Source organism: Coffea eugenioides, chromosome 2 (assembly GCF_003713205.1).
Source record: "Coffea eugenioides isolate CCC68of chromosome 2, Ceug_1.0, whole genome shotgun sequence".
NCBI classification, from domain to species: domain Eukaryota; kingdom Viridiplantae; phylum Streptophyta; class Magnoliopsida; order Gentianales; family Rubiaceae; genus Coffea; species Coffea eugenioides.
The window spans coordinates 6,345,166-6,353,082 of NC_040036.1; the positions used below are offsets into that span (position 1 = coordinate 6,345,166).

Sequence of the window (7,917 nt, forward strand, 5' to 3'; positions counted from 1 at the left end):
TGTTCGCCGCTGCTTTCAATCAGTAGTAGAGTTCAAGTTGTGTTGTTTAACGATTGCCACTGGGTTTGTTCCGACATCTAGCATTCATGGGTGAGTTTTTATTTTTACATTTTTTTTCTTCATTGTTGCTTTCTGAATGTGAGATTTTGACTGTTGAGTTTTGCTATGCTTTTTCCTTTATTGTTTCAGGCTTTTATTTTTTTGGTATTTCAAGTAGCTCAGAAATTTGTTCATTTTTCTCTGTAATTTTTTTTTTTAGTCTTTCATTTGGTTGTTAGCTAATTTATTGGGTTGGCTTTGGTTTTTTAATTTGTGGCTTTGCTCTTGCGCATCTTCTTTTCACTTTTTTTTTTCTTTTTGTTCACTGTTGGAACACAGCTTTTATCTGACTGCACTTCCCTTGGTTGAGGCTTGAGAGACCATTTGTATTGCTTGTGCTAATTTAGAAGTTTTTGCTTTTATGTAAAGTATTTTGAGTCAATTATTTTCACCATGGTCAAATCATTGTTCTACGGTTGGATGAAATATTTTTTGAGATAAAGATAAGCCATATTGAAGGATTAGATCACTTGAGCTGCAACTATGTGGACTGTGTTCCATGTGAGTAGAAGAAGAATTGTGCATCTGTGAAGAAGAGGAAATACAAGGGGGGAAAATGAGAAGTGATGGTAGGTGGTTCTCATTTATATTCACTGGAAGGAGGGCAATTCTGTCAGCAAATTCAACGGACAGAAAGTGGCTTCCACGCGTTTTGTTTCACCGTGAAATGTGTGAACGGTCGTTTTCTCAGGGTGCAAAATGCCTATAAACATATTTCGGGGTGTTTCGTGCAACTTCCATGAAAGTTCGTGGGTGTTTTCTGCATTTAACCCTTTGGATAATCGTCAAATTTTGCATTTTCGACTTTTTTATTGTGCTTAAGTTGTCTATTTATCCTTGAATCGTTTTACTTACGGAGCATTGGCCGTCCCTTAGAAAAAGTCCAGCACCTCGAGAACTTGGAACGGCAAAATCCCGATGGGACGTGCGGAATGGTAGGCCTTTGATGGATGAAGGCCCCGTCATCCCCAGCACACAAAAAAAAAAAGGGAAAGAAAAGAGCAACAAATGATTTGAAGAGAAAAGTGAGGAAAGGAAGCGCGTTAAAAGTGACATTATGAAAGAGGAAGCATTACCAATTTGTTTCGGGCCAGATTTTAATACCAGTATGAGCCCTTTATGTGTTACTCTGTTTATCCCGTCGCGTTCTGATGTTTGTTGGAGTAAAATGAAAATTGGTTCACAAAGAATCAAGCAGGCACGACACATTTTACTATTTTAGCCAGTTGTTGTTATTTACACACATCATCAAATACCAAAACCAAAAAATAAAAAAGGAAAAAAAGGTGATTTGATAGTGATTTTCTATCATAACCATCCCCATTTATTTGATTGAGTGACGTATTTTTTATTTTAAGTTTTAACTGGCTAGTTTTTTGATTAATTTTTGCAAAAAAAAAAAAACATTTGGAATTTTACACGAGGTCTCTTTCTTGCCATAGGAGTTAAGCTATACTAGTTAGGTTATCTTTAGATTTTTTATACAATATTAATATAACTATTATTATTATTAGTAGACAAGATGTGTGATTTTAAATTCTAGCCTCTGAACCTTAATCGCTTTGAATCAAAAGGACATCTGAATCATGACCTCTTATCCTTAACCCCCTAGACCAAGGAGTTTGAACTCTAGTTTTGATATAAATTTTTGTTCATGGTGCCCCTATATTTTACCTTGAAAATTCATCGGGCAAATTGTATTGATTTTTTTATCTAACAAAGTTGCCCCTACACTTGCAACGAAGAACCAAATTTAATTCTCTCACTAGAAGTTTAAGCGCATGTTGTTATAATATAACCATCATAAAAATTGTAACTAACAAAATAATTGTAATTTGATAGAAACAAATTTTACAAGATCATAGTTTTGCCTCTTTGTCAAATCAATTATAAAAGGACACTATTTATACGCATAGTATGTAAGCCCTTAACAATATTCTAAGTAAACTGAAAAAGGTAAAAGCGTCGTCTTGAAATAATGTTAAGCATAAGCATGATAGTTTACTAAGAATCAACTAATTAAATTAACATAATTTGCTAATGAATGTAATGTTTCTCACGTTTTAAAAAGAACAAATCATGTTAGTGGCGGGTACCCGACTCGTGCCCACCCCTAATTGCAGATGTTATTATTTTGAGGAATAAAGGCTTCTAAATTTTTGGTATTAAATATTAACGATAAGAAAATATCAACCAGCAACCCTATTTGTTCTTTTTAAAACGTTACATTCATTAGCAAATTATGTTAATTTAATTAGTTGATTCTTAGTAAACTATCGTGTTTGCACTTAACATTATTTCAAGATGACGCTTTTACCTTTTTCAGTTTACTTAGAATATTGTTAAGGGCTTACATACTATGCGTATAAATAATGTCCTTTTATAATTGATTTAACAAAAGAGGCAAAACTATGATCTTGTAAAATAACATCTGCAATAGCTAATAGACAATTTTTTATTCCACAAAGCATGTGATTTTGATATTTTAGGATTTTTTTTGTCAATCATTATTTCTACTCTTACTCTATCATAATCTATTTATGATACGAATCTCGTTGGTGAGAAGATTCGCGACCCAAGATCACTTGTTGGATTTGACTTCGAACGCAAGAACGGTAGGCAGCGGAAACCCTACGACCCCTCTAATCCCCGTGACTACGAACTTGTTGATATTATCTCAACCCGTAATCAAACGAATTAGTGAACCTCAGGCAAGTGTAGAAGGCGCCACAATTCAAGTGCGATTCTTGAATTGATAAGCCGAACAAGAACACTAGAGTATAACTCTAAGTTGTTCAAGGTTTGCTCGAAAGCTATGGAGAAAACTCTCTCAATATTTTTATCATAAAAGTGTCTCCCTTTTAATGACGTAATGTGGTGCCTTATATAGGCTACAAGTAAAACCCTAATCTAGTAAGGAAAAGGAACTAACTAATGACTCTCCAATCACAATCACAATTAAGGCTAACTAATGGTCAGCTTATAAAGCTGGCCCAACATAACCCAATAAAAGCTAATTCACCAACTTAAGTAATAGTGAGTCTAGACTCTATAAATCGGATCCAACTCAACATGAGGTCTTGGACCGAACTTATTCCTACCAAATAAAATAGAAATCTGAAAAATAAACTACTAAACTATTACTAAAAGATTCATTCTCTTGCAACCCGAAACATGGCCCATATTTCATATCAATTTATGTGGAAGGTTTAACTGGGCCTATGAAGGACTGATAGGAACAGAACTACTACCGGATCGGATGCACTGTACAACCTTCTCAATTTAAAGAATCACATGATGTGGTAATTGGTGGAAATCAACTTCTAACCCTTGCCCAATATAAATTGGAAAATGAAATGGCACCAGAAAACAAATGATTTGGAATGAAGACCTCTTGTGCCCCAATATGGTAAGTTTCACCGCAACTCTTCTCGGACACCTCCATAACTAGCTACAAGCAGCCCGATCCCCCAGTCCCCGCCGCCCCTCACCACCCATCAGAAAATGGTAAAGGGAAGCCAAGAAGAGCGCGTCAGGTCATCTAATTTTCCGTCTCCCATCTCCATTTTCCCCTTATTCCGTAATTTCACTGAATTTGATTTTTCTCCCTATTTTTTGGGTTTAACCCTGCAGGCTTTACGTGAGAGGAACTATATTGGGGTACAAGAGGTCGTAATCCAACCAGTACCCGAACACTTCGTTGATTCAGATCGAAGGAGTGAACGTAAAGGAGGAGGTGGCTTGGTACCTCGGCAAGAAGATGGCGTACATCTACAAGGCTAAGGTTAAGAAGAATGGGGGCAGGTTGGACTTGAACTTAGCTCGGACGACGCCGTTGTTACCGTGCTAAGTTCAAGTCGTGAGTAACAGCGGCGTCGTCCGAGCTAAGTTCAAGTCTGCCCCCCAAGTCAATGGTAATATTAACTGTACTGCTGTTCCTTTATTTATCATTCCTATTTGGTTTGCTATTTCTTTTTCTTAAATGAATGTTTTTGTATTCTGATATTTCAGGGATCAAGGGTTCGGGTCTTCATGTACCCAAGCAATATTTAACGTATTCTTTATCCGTTTTTTGAAAATTTTCCAAGGTTATGTTTATGGTTGCTTTTTGGTGAAAAATTTGTTACCTATACTTTTCAGTGAGATGTTTCTTTTGCAATATCTGAATTAGAGTTTAATAATTTGGGTCATTTACGGGGATGCTCTAACTTGTAGAGTTTGGTAAACTGACCAATTGGATGCGACCGCCAAGAACGCGGTCCGAGCCGAGCTGGAGGGGCCTGGCTACGACGAGAGGAAAGAGCTGCACGGGTTTTCCTGTGAAGAGAGAATACCGGCGGGACTCAAGTCCCCGGAATAACTCCGACGGTCAAGTCAGTAGGGCTTACGGGTAAGACAACAGTAGAGGGTACTGTGAATGGCATACCTTGAATTGTCGAGTAGTGACGTATTTATAGGCTTGATCAAGTAGTAGTTTCCATGTAGAAATAGGAGTCCCCTTAGGGTTCGGAGTCCTCTTAAGGTTTCATACGATAACCCCTGAAGATTCGGAGGCGGCGGCCCACCAGGCCCATCATACGGAGAGGAGGCGGCCATGGCCGAGCTGCTCTTCCCTTAATCCGAGCTGATATGCCGGGGCTGCGGGATCTCTATTACCGACCTGGCGCGTGCCGTTGGCCGAGCTGACACGTGTCACGCGTGGATTTGCCCCACTACACTAGCCCCCCTTTGAGTCTAGAGCCACTATGGAGTCACATGGGTCTGGACCAAATTACGAAGCGTCAGGTCGGCTGGACGTGGGACCCACGATCCCATGATTACACCCCCCCATTCCAGTAACTGCCACGTCTTTTGTTGTAACTGTCGCTTCATGGGTCACGTCTTCCAAAAATAGCGGTTGTCAGCTCAACTGTCTCCAAGGTGACAGTCTCTCAGCAATAAATTTAAAATTTCAATTCGGGACTCTTCGTCTTCCCGCCCTGATGGCCTATAAATAGGCCCCACCAAATGTCATTTTCACACTTCTTTCCTCATTTCCTCTCCTTCGAAAGTTTCATCAACTCGCTCCACGCTTAGTGAGTTCATCGGAGAGTAGCGCCTCCTTCTAAGCACCCATCAGCTCCTCCTCCTTGTCCGCTAGTAAGTTTTCTTTTCCCTTTTATGTCTTCCTCGTCCACACACTCAGACATCACTAGCTCGGCACCTATGCGTAGAGTAGCCCGACCTACTCCTATAGAGATAATTTCTTCTTCCCCTAGCTTTTCTTCTTCCAGTTCGTCTGGATCTGAGTACCTTCCTTCCCCCGTACACTCTCCAGCCTTAGACATGAACCAGCCCGGTCAACCTGCTCAGCCTGATGCTGGGGCTGCTGTCCCAGGGATCCCCCTGGAGGTGGCTCCAGGTCGTGCCAGGGCAGGACCCTCTAAGGGGCCAGATATTGACTTTGGGGAAGTCGAGATTATCCCCTTTCTCCTGGACCAGGGGAATGTTGACGAACTGGTGGGGAGGTATGACATCCCCCTCAATTCGAGGCTAGGGCTGCTCAACCAGGGGAGTACGCTTGCCGACCTCCTCCTGAGTTTGTGGCCATATACAGAGATCAGCTCGTGGCTGGTCTCCGTCTTCCCATCCCTCAGTTCCTTTACCAAATTCTGACCTTCTGAGGAATTCGGATAACCCAGCTCGTTCCCAACGCCATTAGGTCGATTATTGGCTTCTTCATTATGTGCTGTGTCCTTGAAATACCTTATTCTTTGGACATGTTTAGGTCATTTTTTCAAATGAAAGTGAGCGGACCAGTTCATGGCTGGTTTTACTTTGCTCGCAGGAGCGGGGGAGAGCTCCCAACCCGCGAGCTGTTCACGCAAGCCCCGTCCTCCATTAAGGGCTGGAAGACTCAGTTTTTCTATGTGAAGAACACGGGTTTTCCTCCCCTGACCTGGAGGGAGGAGACCCAGGTATCCGACCCCATTCCCTCACCTCTTCCAGCGGCCGAGCTAGATCGCCTGGTCAGCTCGGGTGCTCGACTGTCAGTGAAGAAATTTAGTAATGCCCAACTCCGGTTGGCGGGGCTGATTCGAGCAGAAGTGAGCGACCCTGCACCCGACCTCCGACCCCTTACCCCCGAGGAGCTGACAGCTTGTAAATCCTTGATCTTCTCTTTTTTTTTTTACGAGTTCTACTACGTTACGCGAGCTAACTCTTTTTCCTATCTTGTATTGAAAAGATTTTCCTAACTGCGGAGCATCGGAGGAACTGGAGGCTCGAGCACCTCGGCTCAGGAGCCTTCTACTGCTCCTGACGGCACTGCTCCCCTTCCTCCACCAGTGCCTACTCCTCAAGCCGCAGCTCAGCCACCTCCTGGGGAGGATCCCAAAAAGAAAAGAAAGAAGATCGTGGCCAAGAAAGCTCGGACCGAGGAGACTTCATCCGCTGCCCAGACGCCGCAACCAATTCCCCTAGACGCCTCCCTGGAACACTAAGGGGTAAACTCAGCCGAGCAGCAAGCCTCGTCGGAGTCGCCGCCAATCATGTGGCGCATGAGGAACGTGATTCCCCTGAACCCTCCCACTGAGCTGAGCACGCACCCGCATCTCCTGCATTTTTGCCCGAAGTGGGGGTTATCAATGAATGATCGAGCTCAGTTCCCAGAAGCTACTCGGGAACTCATCAAGGGCTCGGTGCTCCTTCGCGATCATCACTTCATCCAACTCGCATCCAACTCCGAGCTGTTAGAGCACTACTACCTGAGTGCAGCTCAGGTAGCTTCTCAACTATTCGATATTTTAGTAAAGTTTCTTTAGCTTGTAGTTTTCTCACTGTGTTGGACCTGCAGCTCAACGTTGCAGGTGTCGAGCTAGCCCAGCGGTATGAGAATATGGGGAAAAATCTCTCCCAGGCTGATGCTACCAAGAACAAGCTGGCCAGTCAGCTCGAGGCAACCGAGGCGGAGCTGGAGGCCACGAAGAAGCTGCTCGCCGAATCTCAGGCCGCCTGCGAGCTGGAGAGGAAGAAAACCGCTGAGCTGACGGCGCAACTGGAGGTCGAGCAGAAGAAATCCGCCGAGCTGCCCGGCGAAATTGAAACAGCCCGCGAGGAAGGTCGATTGCTGGGGGTCAGGGACTTCAAGAAGTCTGAAGATTTCCTGAAGGATTTGGCCATTCTCAATGGGCCAGTTTTGTAGGTCGGTTATGCCCAGGCTATGCACGATGTGCAGTCTCTGAACTTGCTTGGGTTCGACCTGGGCAGATGGCCTGACTACAACCCCCAGGCAGTCCACCAGATTGACAGGCTCGTGGAAGGATACACGCGGGGACGCGACCTGGCCGCGCTGGTTGCCGACCCTACCCTGCCTACAGCTTTCCCCGAGCCCGATCAAGAACAACAAGGGGAGAACTAGGTGGTGCATAACATAGGCGTAGATAGGAATTAGGCCTAGGTTGGAACCGAGCTGGCCAGCTCATTTTTTCGAAAAGGGAATAGATGGTCTTTTTGTCCAACACTTAGTAAAAATTCTTTATTTTTTCTCTCAAATACATTCTCATGAGGCCAAGTGCTGGGCTAACAATTTGCCGAGCTGACCTCTTCAGCTATTACCTAAAAGCCTTCCGGCTTACCTCCGAACTCTAACGAAAGAGTCTTAAATTCAAATTGTGCCAGGTGCGCGAAACTTCATCCCCATTGAGATGAGCTAATCTTCAGTACCCCACTCGATCAGCTTCCCTTACCACGTAGGGGCCTTCCCAGTTGGGGTCTAGTTTGCCCGTGCCCGCAGCTCGGCTCACAAAATTCCTTAGCAGCACCATGTCCCCTGGTTTG

The 7,917-nt window shown here is 43.7% G+C and overlaps 1 pseudogene; it reads left to right on the forward strand.

The window, feature by feature from the left end:
• Nucleotides 1-3,603: 3,603 nt before the first annotated feature.
• Nucleotides 3,604-4,152, forward strand: LOC113763986 (annotated as a pseudogene).
• The last annotated feature ends 3,765 nt before the right edge of the window (nucleotides 4,153-7,917 follow it).